The sequence below is a fragment of the Pan paniscus genome, chromosome 19 (assembly GCF_029289425.2).
Source record: "Pan paniscus chromosome 19, NHGRI_mPanPan1-v2.0_pri, whole genome shotgun sequence".
NCBI lineage: Eukaryota > Metazoa > Chordata > Mammalia > Primates > Hominidae > Pan > Pan paniscus.
The window spans coordinates 84,127,168-84,150,021 of record NC_073268.2 but is presented as its reverse complement, the minus strand read 5'-3'; the positions used below and the strand labels follow the sequence as shown (position 1 = coordinate 84,150,021).

Genomic DNA, 22,854 nt, shown 5'->3' with positions numbered 1-22,854 from the left:
ACATACATCCCAGCAGTTCACAACTGAACTGTTTCAAGCAATTCTCCTGCCTCAGCCTCCCAAGGTTTGTCAGTATACCTTTTTTTTTTTTTTTTGAGACAGAGTCTTGCTCTTTCACCCAGGCTGGAGTGCAGTGGCACGATCTTGGCTGCAGGTTCAAGGGTTCAAGTGATTCTCCTGCCTCACCCTCCTGAGTAGCTGGGATTATAGGTATATGCCACCTCGTCCGGCTAATTTTTGTATTTTTAGTAGAGACAGGGTTTCACCATGTTGGTCAGGCTGGTCTCGAACTCCTGACCCCGTGATCCACCTGGCTCAGCCTCCGGAAGTGCTGGGATTACAGCCGTGAGCCACTGTGCCTGGCCTACTGTCTAGTTTTTTAAAAAATTATTATGATAGCCATCACTGTGGGTAAGAAGTGAGAGCTCATCGTGGTTCTGATCTATGTTTCCCTGACAGTTAATGAAGTTGAACATCTTTCCATGTGCGTATTGGCCATTTGTGTATCTTCTTTGGAGAAATGTCTATTCCAAACCTTTGGCTTTTTTTTTTTTTTTTGAGACAGGATCTCACTGTGTTGTACAGACTGGAGTGCAGTGGCATGATCACAGCTCACTGCAGCCTCAACCTCCCGACCTCAAGTGATTCTCCCACCTCAGCCTCCCACGTAGCTGGGATTATAGGCATGCGGCACCATGACCAGCTAATTTTTTTGTAGAGATGGGGCTTTGTGATGTTGCCAGGATGGTCTCAAATTCCTGGGCTCAAGTGATCCTCCCGCTTCAACCTCTAAAAGTGCCAGGATTACAAGTGTTAGCCACCACATTCAGCCTACCTTTGCCCATTTAAAAACTATGTTTTGTTGTTGTTGTTGGATTATAATAGTACTTTTTTTCTCTTCTTTTTTATTTTTATTTATTTTTGAGACAGAGCCTTGCTCTGTCACCCAGGCTGGAGTGCAGTGGCATGATCTCAGCTCACTGCAGCCTCAACTTTCCAGGCTCAGGTGCTCCTCCCACCTTAGCCTCCTGAGTAGCTGGGACTACAGGCTCACACCACCAAGACCAGCTAATTTTTTAAATATTTTTTATAGAGACGAGGTTTCACCATGTTGCCCAGGCTAGTTCTTTAAATCGTATCTATTCTGGATACTAGAACCTTACCAGATACATGATTTACAAATATTTTCTCCCATTCTGTTCACTCTTTTGATGGTATTGTTGGCAGCATAAAAGCTTCTAATTTTGATGTAGTTCAATTTATCTAGTTTTTGTCACTTGTGCTTTTGGTGTGGTATCTAAGTACCCATTACCTAATCCAAGGTCACAAAGATTTACTTCCATGATTTCTTCTAAGAATGTTATTTTAGCTCTTACATGTGAGTCTGTGGTTCATCTTGAGTTAACTTCTGTGTATCAAGGATGCAGATACCCAGTAGAACCAGCACCATTTGTTAAAAAGGCCGTCCTTTCCCCCATTGAATTGCCCCACTTTCTCCTTTAAAAACTTTTTGAGGAATGATGTATCTAAAGTACCAGATCTTCAGTGTCCTCCACCTTGGTGAGTATTTACATATGATGTGCACCCTGTGACCACCACCTAGATCAAGATCTAGAACATGTCTAGCCCACCAGAGGCTCCTGTGTACCTTCTCCCAGTCATTGTGCCCCTTGAAAACCACCATTCTGACTTCTAGAGCCGTGCATTAGTTTTTCCTGTTGTTGAACCTCACGCCTATAAATGGAATCACACAGTATGTACTCTTTTGTGTCTGGTTTCTTTCACTGAACACTACATCTGTGAGCTTCAGCTGTACATACAGCATAAGACTGTAGTTCATTCTTTTCCATTGTTCTGTAATACTCCATTGTAAAAATATATCACAGCCTATTACCCATTCTCGTTAATGGACATTTGGGTTCTTTCCAGATTTGTTTGAGACGGAATCTCACTGTGCTGCCCAGGCTGGCGTGTAGTGGCATGATCTTGGCTCACTACAACCTCTGCCTCTCAGGTTCAGGTGATTCTCCTGCCTCAGCCTCCCACGTAGCTGGGATTACAGGCACGTGCCACTGCACACAGCTAATTTTTTTATTTTTAGCAGACACAGGGTTTCACTATATTGGCCAGGCTGGTCTCGAACTCCTGACCTTGTGATCCGCCCGCCTCAGCCTCCCAAAGTTCTGGGATTACAGGTGTGAGCCACCGCACCCAGCTGTTTCCAGGTTTTGACTATTATGAAGAAAGCTGTAGTGAACATCTTGTACATGCTTTTGGAGAACCTCAGTGCTTATTTCTGTGGGTATATACCTGGGAAAGGAATTGCTAGGTTCTTGGATAGATTTACTTTTTTTTTTTTTTCCTGAGACAGAGTCTCTCTCTGACGCCCAGGCTGGAGTGCAGTGGTGTGATCTCGGCTTACTGCAACCTCTGCCGCCCCGGTTCAAGCAATTCTCCTGCCTCACCCTCCTGAGTAGCTGGGACTACAGGCGCGTGCCACCACGCCCAGCTAATTTTTTGTATTTTTAGTAGAGATGGGGTTTCACTGTGTTAGCCAGGATGGTCTCGACCTCCTGACCTCATGATCCGCCCGCCTCAGCCTCCCAAAGTGCTGGGATTACAGGTGTGAGCCACCGTGCCTGGCATGTTTAGCTTTAATAGATACCACCACCAAACAGTTTTCTAAACTGTTTGTGCTAATTTATACTCATATTGGCAACAAATGAGCATTCTAGTTGCTCTTTATCCTGGCCAATGGTGTTACCAATCTTTTTCATTTTAGCCACTCTAGTAGATGTGGTTTTAATTTTCATTTCCTTGATGACTAAAGATGATACTTTTTCATTTACTTATTGGCCAGTCGATCCTCTTTTATAGAATGTCTGTCCAAGTTTTCATCCCAGTCTTAAATTGAGTTGTATGTGTATGTATTGATTTGAAGGAGCTCTTTGTATATTATAGATATGAGTCTTTTACTGGACAAAAATAGTATATATATCAAGTATCTTTTTCTAGTCTATAGGGCTTGACTTTTAAATGTCCTAATGGTATTTTTATTGAACAGAGATTCTTTTAATGATGTGCAGTTTATCAGTATTTTTGTTTATGGCTTGCTTGGTTTTTGTCCCATTTAAGAGATATTCATCTCCCCCAAGGATCTGAAGGTATTTGCCTATATTATCTTCTAGAAGCTTTAGTGATTTATCTTTCACAATTAGGTTTATGATCTTTCTGGGATTAATTTTTGTGTGTGGTGTGAGAAGTCAAAGCTCATATTTTTCCATATGGATATGTGATTGGCCTCGCTCTGTTTCTTGAATATGATCATGTAAATCACAGAACTGTCAGTGTGGGTCAGCCTCTTCATATTTGCTATTCTGAAGATGCTTCAGTACATCCTGAAGATTTACTTCCTGAAAATGAATGCTCTAGGACCCTGAAGGTTTTGACTGTGCACCTGCCAACTCAAGCTGAAGGTTGAAGAGGAAAGCTCTGCAGCCCCTGCCTCGAGCTGGAGGCAGAGTGACGTCTGCTGGGGATGCAGGCTGGGCGCCCCACAGGGCTCCACAGAGTGGCACTGACCATGTTGAGTTCACTCCTGCCCAAGGTCTAGCTTCTGCTTTGCAGGCTCAGGCATCCTGTCTTGCCAGGGCCTCAAAGCTTGATGGGACAGGGTAGCATCTCTGCTCCATAAAAATCTTAAAATTCACATTTGTCTCCTTCCTTCCAGTTCCCTTCACCTACCTTTGTTATTTTATGTTAAAGACATTGGGATGGTCATAATTTATTCCCTCATCTTGTATGATTCTGGGCCAGGCACTTGCTGGAGATACCAAGAAAAAGAACCATTCCAAACAGCCTTATAGCTAGGATGGGGGAACAAAATAAACTTACGATTGGCATGTCAAGAATCTCTTGGGAGTTCAAGAACTATTCAAGAAGGAAGACTCTTAGTCTTCCTTCTCTTTGAGTGCCTGTTTACAGTGGTTATGGTCTCAGCACTAGCTTAATGCTGACACTAATTATTCTAATTTTTTTTTTTTTTTTTTTGAGACAGTGTCTCACTCTGTCACCCGGGCTGGAGTGCAGTGGCACGATCTTGGCTCACTGCAACCTCCACCTCCCAGGTTCAAGCGATTCTCCCGTCTCAGCCTCCCGAATAGCTGGGACTACAGGCACGTGCCACCACGCCCAGCTAATTTTTGTGTGTATTTTTAGTAGAAACGGGGTTTCATCATGTTGGCTAGGATAGTCTCAATCTCTTGACCTCGTGATCCGCCCGCCTCGGCCTCCCAAAGTGCTAGGATTACAGGCATGAGCCACCGTGTCTGGCCAAAAAAAATTTAATAGGCATAGAAGCATGTGCCTACAGTCCTAGCTCTTTAGGAGGCTGAGGCAAGAAGATCACTTGTACCTAGGAGTTTGAGGCTGCAGTGAGCCATGATCACACCACTGCACTCCATTGAGCCTGGGTGACAGAGAGAGACCCTGTCCCTAAGAAATTAATTAATTAAACTACTTATTTGACCTATACATATAATTATAGTACTTAGATGCCACCAGCAGATGATCATGATTAAGTTTTCCCAATAAACATTCAAACTCTAGTTATAACACAAATTCCACAAAAACTATCAAGTCCTAAGTATGATGTGCAAGAGATTATTTTTAAAAATCCACGCTAGCTCTCCCTCTCCCTCCCTCTCCACGGTCTCCCTCTGATGCCGAGCCGAAGCTGGACTGTACTGCCGCCATCTCGGCTCACTGCAACCTCCCTGCCTGATTCTCCTGCCTCAGCCTGCTGAGTGCCTGGGATTGCAAGTGAGTGCCGCCACGCCTGACTGGTTTTCGTATTTTTTTGGTGGAGACGGGGTTTCGCTGTGTTGGCCGGGCTGGTCTCCAGCTCCTAACCGCGAGTGATCTGCCAGCCTCCGCCTCCCGAGGTGCCAGGATTGCAGACGGAGTCTCGCTCACTCAGTGCTCAATGTTGCCCAGGCTGGAGTGCAGTGGGGTGATCTCGGCTCGCTACAACCTCCACCTCCCAGCCGCCTGCTTTGGCCTCCCAAAGTGCCGAGATTGCAGCCTCTGCCCGGCGGCCACCCCGTCTGGGAAGTGAGGAGCGTCTCTGCCTGGCCGCCCATCGTCTGGGATGCGAGCAGCCCCTCTGCCCGGCCGCCCAGTCTGGGAAGTGAAGAGCGCCTCTTCCCAGCCGCCATGCCATCTAGGAAGTGAGGAACGTCTCTGCCCGGCCACCCATCGTCTGAGATGTGGGGAGCGCCTCTTCCCCGCCGCCCCGTCTGGGAGGTGAGGAGCGTCTCTGCCCAGCCGCCCCGTCTGAGAAGTGAGGAGACCCTCCGCCCGGCAGCCGCCCCGTCTGGGAAGTGAGGAGACCCTCCGCCCGGCAGCCGCCCCATCTGGGAAGTGAGGAGACCCTCCGCCCGACAGCCACCCCGTCTGGGAAGTGAGGGGCGTCTCCGCCCGGCAGCCGCCCCGTCTGGGAAGTGAGGGGCATCTCCGCCCGGCAGCCGCCCCGTCTGGGAAGTGAGGGGCGTCTCCGCCCGGCAGCCGCCCCGTCTGGGAAGTGAGGGGCGTCTCCGCCCGGCAGCCGCCCCGTCCGGGAGGTGGGGGGCCGCCCCGTCCGGGAGGTGGGGGGCAGCCCCCGCCCGGCCAGCCGCCCCGTCCAGGAGGTGGGGGGCAGCCCCCGCCCGGCCAGCCGCCCCGTCCGGGAGGGAGGTGGGGGCCTCTGCCCGGCCGCCCCGTCTGGGAAGTGAGGAGCCCCTCTGCCCGGCTGCCACCCCGTCTGGGAGGTGTACCCAACAGCCCATTGAGAACGGGCCATGATGAGGATGGCGGTTTTGTCAAATAGAAAAGGGGGAAATGTGGGGAAAAGAAAGAGAAATCAGATTGTTACTGTGTCTGTGTAGAAAGAAGTAGACATAGGAGACTCCATTTTGTTCTGTACTAAGAAAAATTCTTCTGCCTTGGGATGCTGTTAATCTATAACTTTACCCCCAACCCTGTGCTCTCTGAAACATGTGCTGTGTCCACTAAGGGTTAAATGGATTAAGGGCGGTGCAAGATGTGCTTTGTTAAACAGATACTTGAAGGCAGCATGCTGTTAAGAGTCATCACCACTCCCTAATCTCAAGTACCCAGGGACACAAACACTGCGGAAGGCCGCAGGGTCCTCTGCCTAGGAAAACCAGAGACCTTTGTTCACTTGTTTATCTGCTGACCTTCCCTCCACTATTGTCCTATGACCCTGTCAAATCCCCCTCTCCAAAAAACACCCAAGAATGATCAATAAATACTAAAAAAAAAAAAAAAAAAAACCATGCTAAAGAAACCACCCATCTATAGGTTTAAAAGATAACAGAATGAAAATAAGTCTACAAGTACACACATGTAATGCTAAATAATAATTAATGGGAATTATTGAAAACATAATTTAATTTTGGTTGGATTTAAGATTAGGGAAAGCAGAATTACAATGATCCTTAAAACATTTCAGTAGAGAGCTACAGTGTTTATCCTACATTTATATAAAACTAATTTTCATATTTAGAAAAGAATTCTTATAGTAAATATAATATCAGAAATAAATCACTGGCTGGGTGCGGTGGCTCACACCTGTAATCCCAGCACTTTGGGAGGCCGGGGCAGGCAGACTACTTGAGCTCAGGAGTTCGAGATCAGCCTGGGCAACATGGCGAAACCCCATCTCTACAAAAAAAATACAAAAATTAGCTGGGTGTGGTGGCTTGTACCTGTAGTCCCAGCTGCTCAGGAGGCTGAGGTGGGAGGATCTCTTGAGCCCAGCTTGGGGAGGTTGCAGTGACCCGAGATCGCGCCACTACACTCTAGCCTGGGTGACAGAGGGAGACCCTGTCTCCAAAAGAAAAGAAAAGAAAAGAAAAAGAAATCAATTTGACTTGACCTGTGAGTTACAAATGTAGCAGAAGCATTATACCTTCTGTACTGAAACATTCTGAGGACCATCATGATATGTACATGTGTATACACACATGCATGCATACACATTCATTTAACAAGGAAAAAAGGCATAACAATGGAGGCAAAGAGAACCAGTATTCAGTTCGTCATATATCGTTTAAATCTCAAAACTGTTCCTGACAATGTAAAGCAGAGGCAATAACATGCTGAAGGAGAGAGATGGAGAAAACACAGGGCCTGCAGTCTCATTGGACTCAGATGATCTATTGGGGAGTTCTAAAATACTTGTCCAGTAGCAGTACTATCCTAACCTCATTATGAATATATCTATTAGGATATCCTCAGTAATACAAACATTAGGGAATAGAATACCCAAAAAATAAATGTCGATGAGAAAGTTACACCGCAGGAAGTATCTTAAGTTGGTAAGTACAAAGATGCGTATGTCATAAGCTGGCAAGCAAGTCCTTACCTGGCAACCCCTCCATAGTCAAGGCCTTCTTCTCCATGAAATTTTATCATTAATCGCTTCCAGAGATCTTTTGGTCTCATTTTCATGACCTGTCAATATGATTCCTGAAAAAAATAATTTTTAACACACTATTACTATTAGGTCCTGTTAGCCTATTACTTAATTAATTGCTCCCTGCCAATCTGCTCAAAAAACTCAAGTCAAAATAAGGTGAAATTTGGCCAGGTGCAGTAGATCACACCTGTAATCCTCAGGTGGAAGGATCACCTGAGGCCAGGAATTCTAGACCAGCCTGGGCAACACAGTGAAACTCTATCTGTACAAAAAAGTTTTTTCTTAAATAGCTGGGCATGGTGGCAGGCGCCTGTAGTCCTAGCTACTTGGTAGGCTAAGGTGTGGGAGGACTACTTGAGCCCAAGAGTTCAAGGCTACAGTGAGCTATGATCATGCCACTGCACTCCAGCCTGAGTGACAGAGCAAGACCTTGTCTCTTTTAAAAAAATAAAGAGGCCAGGTGCAGTGGCTCACACCTGTAATCCCAGCACTTTGGGAGGCCGAGGCGGGCGGATCACGAGGTCAAGAGATCGAGACCATCCTGGCAGACATGGTAAAACCCCATGTATACTAAAAATACAAAAATTAGCTGGGCGTAGTAGTGGGTGCCTGTAATCCCACCTACTCAGGAGGGTGAGGCAGAATCGCTTGAACCCAGGAGACGGAGGTTGCAGTGAGCTGAGATCACGCCATTGCACTCCAGCCTGGGCAACACAGCAAGGCTCTATCTCAAAAAATATATACACATATATATTTGTATACGTGTATACAAATTTGTATGTGTATACACATATATTTGTATATATGTGTATATATTTTTGAATATATATATGCTTACATTCTAATAAAATTAAGTTTCTTCCTTTCTTTTGCCTTTTAGAAAAAATATACACATAAAATAAGGCAAGCAAAAGCAGGCCAGGCACAGCAATGGCTCAGGCCTATAATCCCAGCACTATAGAAGGCCAAGGCAGGGGATCACTTGAGGCCAGGAGTTCGAGACCAGCCTGGGCAACACAGTGAGGCCCCATCTCTACGAAAAATTTAAAAAATTAAAAAATTAGCTGAGCATGGTAGTGCATGTTTGTAGACCCAGCTATTCAGAAGGCTGAGGTGGGAGGATCACTTGAGCCCAGTTCAAGATCACAGTGAGCTCTGATTGTGCCACTGCACTGCAGCCTGGGTGACAGAGACCCTGTCACAAAAATAATACAAGCAAAAACGATAAATACTCATAATCCAACCCATACTTAACACACCAATCACCTCCTTTCTTTTCTATGGTCACATTTTAGATATGTTTATTCTTTATATCCCACCTTTTTCCAAAAATGATTTGAGGGGACTGACAGCTGGTAAACAAGCAAACTTTGTTAAGTCCTGGTTGTCATAATCCTCTTTCATCACATCAGTAAGAGATGAAAAAGATTAATTAATTTAAAAATGTAAGGTTCATAATAGAAATTCTGAAAGGAAAACTACAGGACCCCATCTAGGCTTTTTCTGATTTCTTATATCTCCATTCATGGTACCACATAATAAAAATAATATCTGTCACAGATCAAAAATGATACTTATTGGCTGAACAAATTAAACAATGGCTCCAAAGCATTACAAGATCCTAAATCAAAGACTCAATTTGTTTGAAAGCTGCTTTATTTTAAAGCTATAGTAATCAAGACAGCACGGTGTTAAAAAGAATAAACTTAAAGGGGTAGAATCATAGATAAAGAAAACAGAAGACAGTCCAGAAATAGAATTATATATATATTGTCAACTCATTTTTTTGTTTGTTTTGAGACAGAGTCTCATTCTGTCACCCAGGCTGGAGTGCAGTGGCACCATCTGGGCTCACTGCAACTTCCGCCTCCTGGATTCAAGGGATTCTCTTGCCTCAGCCTCCCGAGTAGCTGGGATTACAGGCGCCCGCCAGCATGCCCAGCTAACTTTTGTATTTTTAGTAGAGACGGGGTTTCGCCATGTTGGCCAGGCTGGTCTCGAACTCCTGACCTCAAGTGATCTGCCTGCCTTGGCATCCCAAAGAACAGGCATGAGCCACCACACCTGGCTTGTCAACTGATTTTCTACCAAGGTGCCACGACAATTCAATGGAGGAAACAAAAGTATTTTCAACAAATAGTGCTACAAAAATGGAATATCCATATGAAAAAAAAACCATGACTCTTACTTCTCACAGCATATTAAAAAATTAACTTGAAAATAAGTTTAAATGTATGAGTTAAAATTATAAATAATGCTGAAGAAAACACAGAGAGAATCTTTAGAACTCTGGGTTAGAAAAAGAGTTAGGGCCGGGCACGGTGGCTCACACCTGTAATCCCAGCACTTTGGGAGGCTGAGGCAGGTGGATCACCTGAGGTAGGGAGTTCGAGACCAGCCTGGCCAACATGGGGAAACCCCATCTCTACTGAAAATAAAAAAAAAAAATCAGCCGGGCGTGGTCGCGGGCGCCTGTAATCCCAGCTACTTGGGAGGCTGAGTAACGAGAATCGCTTGAACCTGGGAGGCGGACGTTGTAGTGAGCCAAGATGGCGCCACTGCACTCCTGCCTGGGTGACAAGAATGAGACTCCATCTCACAAAAAAAAAAAAAAAAAAGAGTTAAGACTCAAAAAACATGAACCACAAAAGAAAAAAAATTGATAAACAGGTTTCATCAGCATTCAAAACTTCTTCTCTTTGGGACATCTTTTGGGGGCCGGGTGGGAGCTACACTCCAGGAGGAAATATTTGCAAAGTATTTATCTCATAAAAGGCTTATATCCAGAATACATAAAGAATTCTCAAACTTAATAAGAAAACAATCCAATTTTAAAACATGAACAAAAGACTTAGATATTCACCAAAGATTATATGGACAATAAATAAGTGCATTAAAATATGCTTAAAACTGTAGGTTATTAATGAAGTAAAAATTAAAGTATAAAGAAATATCTATACCTACCAATTAAGAATGGCTAAAATCAAAGACAATATCAAGTGCTGACTAGGATGAGGAACTACTGAAACTCATACAATGCTGGTAGAAATGCAAAATGGTACAACTTTGAAAAAAAAATTATTATTATTTTTTTTTTTTGAGACAGGGTCACCCATGCTAGAATGCAGCGGTGTGAGCACAGCTCACTGCAGCCTTAACTTCCCAGGCCCAATCAATCCTCCATCAGCTTCTTGGGTAGCTGGTACTACAGGCATAGGCCACCACACCTGACCGATTTTTGTATTTTTTGTAGAGACGGAGCTTTGCCATGTTGCCCAGGCTGGTCTCAAACTCCTGGGCTCAAGCAATCTGCCCAGCAGATTTTTAAAAAGTTAAAATGCATACTTTTTGTATGGTGCAACAATCCCACTCATTTACCCAAGGGCAAGAAAAACATGTTCACAAAGAGCCATGTACTCAAATGTTTATTCGTAATGGCCAAAAACCGGAAACAACAAATGTCTGTGGATATTTACAAACAGATAAACAAATTGATGTACAATGCAATATTCCTCAGGAATGAAAAGGAACAAAGTACTGATACCCAGCATGGATGAATCTCAAAAGCATTATATTAAAAGAAGCCTCACCCAAAAGACTGCAGACGGTATGATTCCATTTACACAAAATCCTAGAAAAGGCAAAATTATAGTGACAGAAAACAGATCAGTAGTTGACAAGTTCTGGGTATTAAAGAAGACAACCTGCTATGAAGAGGTAAGAGGAAACTTTTTGGGAAGAAATGGGAAGAGCATTGCATGATTGCAATCATCTATGTGGTAATTCCTCCCTAAAAATGAATCATCACGGTTTATTTAAAAATTTAAAATTTTGGCCAGGCGCGGTGGCTCACACCTGTAATCCCAGCACTTTGGGAGGCCAAGGCAGGCGGATCACCTGAGGTTGGAAGTTCGAGACCAGCCTGGTCAACATGGAAAAACCACGTCTCTACGAAAAATACAAAAAAAATTAGACTGGCATGGTGGCACATGCCTGTAATCCCAGCTACTCGGGAGGCTGAGGCCGGAGAATCACTTGAACCCGGGAGGCGGAGGTTGTGGTGAGCAGAGATGGCGCCACTGCACTCCAGCCTGAGCAACAAGAGCAAAACTGTCTCAAAATAAATAAATAATTTAAACTTTATGTCTGCTATCAATTTTTGTATAAAACCAAACCAAACTGCCAATCAAACTTAAGATTAGGTTTTGATACTTTTTAATACAATATCAAAGGTGGTTTTTAAAAAAGGTAGCCAATGCCATCAGAAGCTAATCTAAAACAGAGAGTCTGTCTGAAACTATTCTTGTTCAGGAGACTGCTCGTATTTTTAAAAATTTTAATAAAATAAACAAAATTTCTCACTTTGTTCAACTACTTATATGTTGGGGAGGAATCCAAGAGAAAAGAAAAATTTTAAGTGTTAACATTCAACTGTAACAAGTACCAAACACTGATACCTAGAAAACTAGCATCAGCCGGGCACGGTGGTTCATGCCTGTAATCCCAGCACTTTGGGAGGCCAAGGCAGGCAGATCACCTAAGGTCAGGAGTTCGAGACCAGCCTGACCAACATGGAGAAACCCCGTCTCTACTAAAAATACAAAATTAGCATGCCTGTAATCCCAGCTACTCGGGAGGCTGAGGCCGGAGAATCGCTTGAACCCAGGAGGCAGAGGTTGCAGTGAGCCAAGATGGCGCCATTGCACTCCAGCCTGGGCGACAAGAGCGAAACTCAGTCTCAAAAGAAAATAATAAATAAATAAATATATATATAGATGAGGTCTCACTATGTTGCCCAGGCTGGTCTCGAACTCCTGGGCTCAAGTGATCCTCCCACCTTGGCCTCCCAAAGTGCTGGGATAACAGGCATGAGCCACCACGCCCAGCCAAAATTGTTCTAATCAAGCAAAAATACATATAACTGCATTCCTAAATACAAGCAATAACTAGGATTAGAAAACACAATGTAAATCACACAAATGTAAATTATCTGAAATTAAATTCAAACATAGGAAGAAAATTATAAAGCTATCCTGAGCAATATGAGCCAAAGCTTAAATAAACGTAAAAACTTAGCATGCTCCTGGGTAAGAAAATAAACTTAGATGCCTCTTTTTCCCAAAGTAAGGAAATTCTAATAATAATCCCAATTAAATGTCTTTTTTTTTTTTTTTTTTTTTGAGACACAGTTTCACTCTGTCACCCAGGCTGAGGCTGAGTGCAGTGGCATGATCTCGGCTCACTACAACCTCTGCCTCCTGAGTTCAAGTGATTCTCGTGACGCAGCCTCCCCAGTGTGCCACCACGCCCAACTAATTTTTGTATTTTTAGTAGAAACAGGGTTTCACCATGTCGGCCAGGCTGGCCTCAAACTCCTGACCTCAGAAGATCCACCCTCCTCAGCCTCCCCAAAGTCCTGGGATTACAGGCGTGAGCCACCACGCCCGGCCCCAGTGAAATTTCTTATTAAATTTAACAAGTTTAATATTTATGTGGAAACAAAAAATAAGAATAGCAAAAAAAAAAAAAAAAAAAAAAAAAAAATTGGGAGGCCAACGCAGGCAGATCACTTGAGGTCAGGAGTTCGAGACCAACCTGACCAATATAACCCCATCTCCACCCCAAAAAAATTAGCTGGGAGTCATGGCATGCACCTGTAATTCCAGCTACTAGGGAGGTTGAGGCAGGAGAATCACTTGAACCCAGGGGTTAGAGGCTGCAGTGAGCCAAGATCACGCCACTGTACTCCCTGGGTGGCAGAGCGAGACTCCATCTCTTAAAAAAACTGGCCTAGTGAGAATATTAAACTAAATTATAAAGCTACAATAATGAAAACAGTATGGCACTGAACAAGAGATATATCTGACTCTATTATAATTAACTGAAAAGATACTACATCACTGTGGAAAGGAAGAACTGGTTAATAAATAATGATGAGACGGCTAAATAGGAATTGAAGGGGGAATAGTTTATTAAAGCATTTTTTAAAAACACTAAATATAACGTACTTATTCATCAAACTCCTTGAAGTAAAAGGTTTTCCAAGTATAGAACAAGAAAAACAAAACAAAAGTTGGACAGATTTTGACTCCTAAGATAACACATTTCTACATGTCCAAACAATGACCAATATTAAAAGACAAATAATTCACCATGGAAATGTTTGTAGCAAATATGACAACAGATTAATATATTTGTAAGTATCAGGTAGATCAATAAGAAAAACACTAAGGCTTTAACATAACTAGGACAAGGCCAAACAAATCAATGAAAATAAGTATGATTAGTAAACAGACAGGAAAATATTCTGCTTCACGAATGTTTAAATGGCACATACCATGAAATTAGCAAAATATTTAAAATGCAATTAGCTAATGCTTATAACAGAATAGTAAAAAGGGACATCTTTATTTACTGCTGCTCTAAACAGTCCCAACTCTTTTAAGAAAGAGCCTAAAGGAAAAATTAATCACAAAACCTTAAAAATATCCACACACTTGAACTCAGTAACACTATTTTTATGGAAGCATCCTAAAAAAACAAAAATCCTTTTAAAAAACTCAAAGTTACCTACACCAAGATGTTTACAGCAATTATTTGTAATAAAAAATTTGGAAATAAATGTTCAAACAAGAAAAAAAATCTGAACGATGGCTGCTGTTGAATCTTCTTAACCAGTTATCCTAAAACCAGTCTTCACAGCTCCCATTCCAGTCCATCCTCCATATTGCTCCCAGATTGTGTCTAAACAACAAATATATCAATGCTTAAAATCCTGCAATGGCTCCCACCACCTTAAAAAAAATGAACCTCTTGGCACACTATAATAAGGTCCTAAACTAGGTTGGTCCCTGTCCAAGAGCCTCACCTCTTGCCACTCATCCCCAGTGCATTAGCCATAAAGAACACACGCAGAACTATTTGGAACTATTTATAGCTCTCCAGCATTCATTAAATAAAATGCCAAAAAGGTCTTAATCCATGCTCACACAAGGATCCTGACTTCATGGAACTTAAAGCATAGGAACAATAGATGCCTATCAGTGGGTTAGGTCTGATACTAAAAGAAGAGTTTCTTAGAGTCACAGAGAACAGTTCAACTCAGGTCAGGGAAAGTTCTAGGGCTAACAGTAATCCTTGACTTGAGCCTTAAAAGATGGGCAAGTATTGCTAGGGGCGAGTGCAATTCCAAGTGAACAGAATATGTCAATTTTATTTTTCCACACAAATTCTAATAAACTTGTAATAAGCTTTCTAGACAACTTTGGTTGTGACATGTACTTCTCCAACTTTCAGTTTCTCCTATCACTTAGAGCTACTATGAAAATTAAAAGTGATAATAGATACGAACTTAACATAGCATCTGGCACTTAAACTTTCAATACATGTCAATCATACAGAAACACGTAACAATGCTGATTACAACGGCGTATTTCAAGGGTTCAGCATTCTTAGACAAAGAAAGTATCAGTAAACAAAAATGAAGGCAAAGAGAAAAACTAGTAAGAACAAGTTAAATGACCTATCACCATTTAGCCAGGGTGAAATACTTCTCTCTACAGGCCCTAATGAGATCCTCACATTGCATATGCAACAAAACAATAATTTATATTCATAATTATATTGAATCATAAGTAAAACATTAAGTTCTAAGTATGATCTATTTGAAAAGAGGAGGACATATTACATCTTTAAGACTCTCACCAAGAAAGACTAAAATAGGCCAGGCATGGTGGCTCACACCTGTAATCCCAGCACTTTGGAAGGCGGAGGCAGGAGGATCTCCTAAGTGGAGAAGTTCAAGACCAGCCTGAGCAACCTGGAGAAACCCCATATCTACTGGAGGGGAAAAAAAAAAAGTAAAAAAAATTAGCCAATCACAGTGGCGCGTACCTGTAGTCCCAGCTACTTGGGAAGCCAAGGTGGGAAAAGCCCTTGAGCCAGGAGGTCAAAGCTGCAGAGAGCCGGGATCACTCACTGCACGCTGTTGCCACTGCACTCCAGCATGGGCAATAGAATGAGACTCTGCCAAAAAAATAAAAAAGGCTAAAATAAAATCTTGTATGCCTAAGTATGACCCTTCATTTATCTTGAAAACTGAGTTATGCTAAATGAGATGTTAGTATGCTGTGATAGTAACAGCTCAACCAACAAGAAAAAAGTAAAAGTGATGACTAAAATACACAGACTTTACTATGAATACCAAACTACATCAAGGACCTTGACATGTTCTACTGCCTGCCTGAAGAGGGTTAGACTAGTAGACAGGATTTAAGAGAAAAGGAAAGAGCTCAGCTACATTGTCTTCCTCCTCAGAAACCAAGAAAAATAAAATGAACTGGGGACATTCAAATCACTAACACCTGTAGTATGTAAAAGTCATTATGGGCTCGGTGCAGTGGCTCACGCCTGTAATCCCAGCACTTTGAGAGGCCAAGGCAGGCAGATCACCTGAGGTCAGGAGTTCAAGACCAGCCTGGCCAACATGGGGAAACCCCATCTCTACTAAAAATACAAAAAAAATTAGCCAGGCCTGGTGGCGGGTGCCTGTAATCCCAGCTACTCGGGAGGCTGAGGCAGGAGAATCGCTTGAACCTGGGAGGCGGAGGTTGCAGTGGGCCGAGATTGGGCCATTACACTTCAGCCAAGAGCAAAATTCCATCTTAAAAAATAAATAAAATCATTATGGTGTATAGGCATACTTAAAAACCTGTCAAACAGAATGAAGCTATCATTTTTAAAGCCTTGACTCGATAAAATATGTAGTGTAGATTACATACATAAAAGATTAAGATGCTAGCATATCTAAAGGAAAATTTTTAAAGTTAAATTTCCTTACATTATAGACAAGTTTAACCTCCTTATTGCCAAGGGCTTTGAAATTAATAACATGAGAAACAGCATACAAAAACATTAAATGTATTAAAAAGTCTGAAATAAATGTTCTGGAGGAGTAATCTTATTCTACTTCTCCATACCTAAGAATTTAAAATATTAGAAATTACACTAAGCTGCTTTTTCCAGCCTTTGGTTTTCAGAAACAATAATGGTCTAAAAAATTATCCCAAAGTTTTCACTGTAAAGAATATTTTTCTAGGCCGGGCACCGTGGCTCATGCCTGTAATCCCAGCACTTTGGGAGGCCAAGGTGGGCGGATCATGAGGTCAGGAGATCGAGACCATCCTGGCTAACACGGTGAAACCCCGTCTCTACTTAAAATACAAAAACAAAGTTAGCCGGGCGTGGTGGCGGGCGCCTGTAGTACCAGCTACTCGGGAGGCTGAGGCAGGAGAATGGCGTGAACCTGGGAGGCGGAACTTGCAGTGAGCCGAGATTGCACCACTGCACTCCAGCCTGAGCGACAGAGCAAGACTCCAACTCAAAAAAAAAAAAAAAAAAAAAAAAAAGAATATTTTTCTATCCAACCCATTGGAAGAAAAGCCTGTATAAGACAGTCATATAAACATAATGATATAGAAATTATACATTTTGTCATCAATTTGTTATAGAAATATTAGTTGAAGTTAATAGTGTTACCACACAGCCCATTTTAATGATCATATGTTAATGTGTCATAAAGAACAGAAGTAGCTTGATGGATGAAATCGGATTCTAACCCCCAATTGCCTGAGGAATCTAAAATTTGGGATTAAATTGTTAAATTAGCCCCACCTTGTTAGCGTTGACAAACACCAAACAGTTCACTGATAGTGGTTTTAAGAATAGTATGTGGAAACGTCTAATATCAATTGTGGGCAGAGATCTCATGGTTTAAATGTTTCCTTTTCTTCAGAAAGAGAGAGTGTGTATGAGTGTGTGAGAGAGTGTGTGTGTGTGTGTGTGTGTGTGTGTCACCATGCAAGAAATGTTGATACCTTTCAGTAAAGGGGCAATTCCACAATAAGGTTATTACCAAGTAACTGAAGTTTATACAGCATCTTGAAATCAAAGGTACTCTATAAATTTAAAATACTAATATGTTATTAACTTAAAGCAAAGAACAATAATTTTAAAACATCTTATAGCCCAAGTGTATTGTAAACCAAATATAAATTCGCTGTGGGATCTGTCTTTTTTTAAGTGATTTTTTTCCTCTATTAGGGAACCCAGATCTAAATGAACTGTCACTTAGTCTAAAGGTATGCCAAACATTTCTTAAGGTCTTCACAAAGAATCAACTTTTTTTTTTTTTTTTTTTGAACAAAATGAGGCCTAGGTTAAGTATTTTATTTGGCTTCTCAAGATGGACTGAGAAGTTGGGCACCAGCTCCAGACCAATTCCTGGACACACATCAAACACAGCCCTGTCATTTATCCAGTCAGTCAAAACAATCTTTTCCATCTAACCCTTTAATGTTTATGTCCTTAAAAGCTGCTAATTGAATCCAGTTCTTGAGATCTATTTGCTAAAATCTATACCATCTAATTTGTAAATGATGAACAAAAATGAAAAAAAAATACGTTAACTTTCCTGGCAAAACAGAAGAGACTCCACTGTAACCAAAGAAGGAAGGACAATGTTTTTAATATTTGTCAAATTTTAAGAGAAAACTATTCAGAGACAAATAGTTGTAAGAAACTCAGAGTACCTCAAACTGTTTTTACTATTAAGAGGACACAGGGTATTTAAAATTCCTCAGAAAAACCTGAAACAAAATCACTCTATAAATGTAGCTCAATATTCCCTCTTCCCCTAAAAGATAAGCATAATCTTTCCTCTTAACAAACTTTACATACAGATTTTTATAATGTATCTTAGGCAGTACAGAAACTGCAGATAAACACTTTAAGATCTATTGAGTCATACTTAAAACCTCAACTCATTTTATCTGCAGAAAATCAAAATCCCTACTTTTTCCTCATTTTCTCTATATAGCCCAGAGGAAAGTAAATGGAAACAGCCTATTTCTGATGCTTTCTGCACACCTGGGATCACATGTTCTTTCCACAATCACTGACTCCAGATAGTAACAGCAACAGATAAACTCCAAAGCAACAAAGATCCCCTACAAAGGTTTCCACTGACTCCTCCCAATATAAGGACACTGAATGGGGGGGTGGGGGAGGAATATAAGTATCCTCCAATCCAGGTTTTCCATTAAGAACCACTCAGTTAATGATTCCTGGCAATTTTCCCTAGGGAAAGGAAAACTGTCATGAAGGTAATACATTATCTAAATTGCAGCCAACATACATTCAAGCTAAATTCTCAAATACCAAATTCACTGCAAGTTTTCATCCAGCAAGTTTAGCCAGTGGACTGGGATGTGACACACAAGCATTCAACTGCAAAATTAGTCCAAATAAATCTCAAAGTCTAGTGTGGGCAAATATAATTACAGTTTATTAGTACATGTGCACGCACACAAAAATCCTCTACGGAAAATTATCTTTCTCACCACTCACCCGAATATAAACGTGGACAATTTATCAGGGATAAATGGTGAAGGTAGGATAACGCCATGATTCTAATTCCTTCTCAAACCAAATACAAGTTCTCCTAAAACGGGGGTGGCATGTCCCTGTAAGAATACCAAAAATGGCACTGTAAGCAAAACGTACCTGTAATGTTAAAGATTTCATGCACCTGGAATCATAAACACTTTGTAAGTGTAGTCTTCTATCTAGCAACCCCTCCGGACACTCTTTTCCATTTCGAAAAAGGAAGGGGGAGGGTGGGGAGAGTAACAAAGTTTGTTCGAAAATTTGTATGAGGACATACTTAGAATTGTACCCTCTCCGCCCCCCCACCAAAAAAAAAATTGTGTTTTTAAAGCAGGTCTGGAGCTAGAAGTGAGACACAAGTTCTGCGGCCTATAAGGAACAACCCCAAACATGCCACCCTACAATCAGACACTTCCAAAACACAGTGTACAATGAGCCCGAGCGGTCGGATCAGACAGGCACACCGGAAGTCAACCTGTCTCCCCTCCTCAGAGAGACGTGAGTTTAAGGTGTGTGGCCCCGGCAGCGGTGGCCGGCGGCGGGGAGTAAAGGTTTTTCACGCGGGCATAAGTGGGTGTGTGCAAGGTAACAACCCAGGAACACACACGCACACCCTCCCGTTAAGCGCTCCATCTTTAAGGAGTGTTTACTGCGCGCAGTCAGCAACCGGATTCAATAATCCTCGCCACGGGAGCTCTTCATTCCCTTCACGATCTCACCTGGGCTGTAGCCCAGGGGCTGCTCCCCCGAGCCCCAGGAGGCAGCGTCGGGCTCCTTGACCAAGACTTTCCGACCTGAAACCCGCCTGCGATGCGAACCGGTGTATTCTCCCCTCCACAAAACACCAGCCCCCCGCCCCGAGTCATCCTCGGCTTTTTAAACAATGTCCAAATCGGAACACGTGGTTTCCCAATTGCTCTCTCTGAACTAGGCCTTCCCACACCTCTGACCCCCAACTCACCACTACTCGCGACCCTGGCCCTTCCCAAGGCCACAGGCACCCCCGCCAGCTCGCCCACCTCGCGGCTGCCCAGCCCGGCCCGCCGCGCCCCCCTCACCTGTCAGGCGCACTTCGACAGGCCCGTTCCTACGGCCTCCGAGGTTAGACATGTTCCTGGCGGCTGGGGCGGCGGGCGGGACGGGGGCGACGGCGAGGCGCGGCGGAGTCACCACAGCGGCCGGGGCTGGGGCCCGAGCAGCCGGCGACGCGACCGCAGCGGCCTGAGGGTCCCGGATGTGCCAAGCGTCGTCGCCATGAGCCGCGGAGGAAGCGGACGCCGCGGCCTTTCCCTCCTCTAGGCGAGGCCCAGTAGAGGACAGGGCTGGTCAGCTGAGGTGAGCGGTGATCGGCGGCACCAGAGCAGGACTGTGGACTTGGCCGCTTCCTCCTCTACCCGCCCTCTTGTCTGAGTGACGCCGGACCTGGGGCCGCCGCGGCCATTTGTCGGCTCCGGGGGGCGAGGGGGAGATGGGAGGCGGGGCCGGTGGGGTCAGCGGGGCGGGGCCGGCAGGCGCGCGCTGGATGCCCGGAGCGGGCACCGGCACTGAGGGAAGGTGTGAGCTGCCGCCGACGGTCCCAGGCGGAACGCGGGGAGGGAGCAGGCAAGGAGCAAAGTGGCGGCGGGAGCGGCAGCTGTGACACCTGGAGGGGTTTAGTGTCCGGTCCACTCAAGGGAGAGTTTTAGGCCAAGCAGGGCCGACTGCATTTATTAGACGCCCACAGCGTGCAGGGCGCTCCAACAGGCTGGGGCGAGGAAAATTAGAACCGAGTCTGCTACCCGCCGGGAACTTGGCGTATTTCGGGCGAGGGAAGAGACAGCATTCCCACGCCGATGGTTCCAGCAAAGCCCCAGGAGTGCTGTTCCTGGTCCTGTAGTTGACGCCTCTATCCGGGACTCACCTGGTGGAGAAGATCGGGTTACCTGCAGAGTCCCGCTCTTTTCAGGTGCAGCCAAGGATAGGGAGATGATACGTCTTAAAGGATTAACAAGATAAACCTTGGAGAGTAACGTATGAAGAGTTGTTCGTACACTACTGTATTTATCTCAGGAGCAGAAAGATAATAAAAACTTTCTAAAAACGTACCATATCCTTTGACCTTGTAACTGTACTGCTAAAATTTTTTTTTTTTTTTTTTTAGACAGGGTCTCCCTTTGTCGCCCAGACTCACTGCAGTCCCAACTTCCCAGGCCCAGGTGATCCTCCCACCTGAGCCTCTGCAGTAGCTGAGACCACAGTGTGCACCACTACACCCCACTAATTCTTTTATTTTTAGTAAAGACACGTTTAGGAGGGACATTTAGGTTTCTCTATGTTGCCCAGTCTGGTCACGAACTTCTGACCTCAAGTGATCTGCCTGCCTTGGCCTCCCGAAGTGCTGGGATGACAGACTTGAGCCACCGCACTCAGCCCTATTGTGTCCGGAACTGGTGGGCTCTTGGTCTCACTGACTTCAAGAATAAAGCCACAGACCCTGGTGGTGAGTGTTACAGCTCTTAAGGTGGCGCGTCAGGTGTTCGTTCCTTCTTGACGTTAAGATGTGTTCAGAGTTTTTTCCTTCAGGTGGGTTCTTGGTTTCGCTAGCTCAGGAGTGAAGCTGCAGAGCTTCCTGGTGAGTGTTATAGCTCTTAAGGCGGCGTGTCCGGCGCTGTTCATTCCTCCCGGTGAGCTTGTTGTCTCACTGCCTTTAGGATAGAAGCTTGAGACTTTCATGGTGAGTGTTACAGCTCATAGAAACAGTGTGGACCTAAACAGCAAAAGACTGAAAGCTTTCACAATGTGGAAGGAGACCCGAACGGGTGACCACTACAGGCTCTGGCAGCCTGCTTTTATTCTCTTATCTGGCCCCACCCTCATCCTGCTGATTGGTAGAGCCAAGTGGTCTGTTTGGACAGGGCGCTGATTGGTGTGTTTACAATCCCTGAGCTAGATACAAAGGTTCTCCATGTCACCATCAGATTAGTTAGATACAGAGTATGGACACAAAGGTTCCCCAAGGCCCCACCAGAGCAGCTAGATACAGAGTGTCGATTGGTGCATTCACAAATCCTGAGCTAGGTACAGAGTGTCGATTGGTGCTTTCACAAATCCTGAGCTAAACACAGGGTGCTGGTTGGTGTGTTTACAAACCTTGAGCTAGATACAGAGTGCTGATTGGTGTATTTACAATCCCTGAGCTAGACATAAAGGTTCTCCAAGGCCCCACCAGAGTAGCTAGATACAGAGTGTCCACTGGTGCACTCACAAACCCTGAGGTAGACATAAAGGTTCTCCAAGACCCCACCAGACTCAGAAGCCCAGCTGGCTTCATCCAGTGGATCTCCCACCGGGGCTGCAGGTGGAGCTGCCTGCCAGTCCTGCGCCATGTGCTCGCACTCCTCAGCCCTTGGGTGGTCGGTGGGACTGGGCGCCGTGAGCAGGAGGCGGCGCTTGTCGGGGAGGCTCGGGCTGCACAGGAACCCACAGGGGCGGGGGAAGGCTCAGGCATGGCGGGCTGCAGTCCCGAGGGCTGCCCGGCGGGAAGGCAGCTACGGCTCGGCGAGAAATTGAGCGCAGCGCCGGTGGGCTGGCACTGCTGGGGGACCTAGTACACCTTCCGCAGCCGCTGTCCCGGGTGCTAAGTCCCTCATTGCCCGGGGCCGGCAGGGCCGGTCGGCTGCTCCGAGTGCGGGACCCGCCAAGCCCTGGCCCACCCGGAACTCCAGCTGGCCCGCAAGCGCTGCACGCAGCCCCGGTTCCAGCTCGCGCCTCTCCCTCCACACCTCCCTGCAAGCTGAGGGAGTGGGCTCCGGCCTTGGCCAGCCCAGAAAGGGGCTCCCACAGTGCAGCGGTGGGCTGAAGGGCTCCTCAAGTGCCGCCAAAGTGGGAGCCCAGGCAGAGGAGGTGCCGAGAGCGAGCGAGGGCTGTGAGGACTGCCAGCACGCTGTCAC

The 22,854-nt window shown here is 44.6% G+C and overlaps 1 long non-coding RNA gene across 1 annotated transcript in view; it reads right to left on the bottom strand.

Annotated features, from left to right (window-relative positions):
• Positions 1-21,879, bottom strand: part of LOC134729528 (uncharacterized) — a 31,068-nt gene extending 9,189 nt beyond the window's left edge. Inside the window, exons 1-3 of the long non-coding RNA XR_010110708.1 lie at positions 19,984-21,879; positions 18,887-19,002; positions 7,427-7,530 (exon numbers count right to left, since the gene is read on the bottom strand). This is a non-coding gene — a long non-coding RNA (uncharacterized LOC134729528). The remainder of the gene's footprint in view (positions 1-7,426; positions 7,531-18,886; positions 19,003-19,983) is intronic.
• Positions 21,880-22,854: the final 975 nt, after the last annotated feature.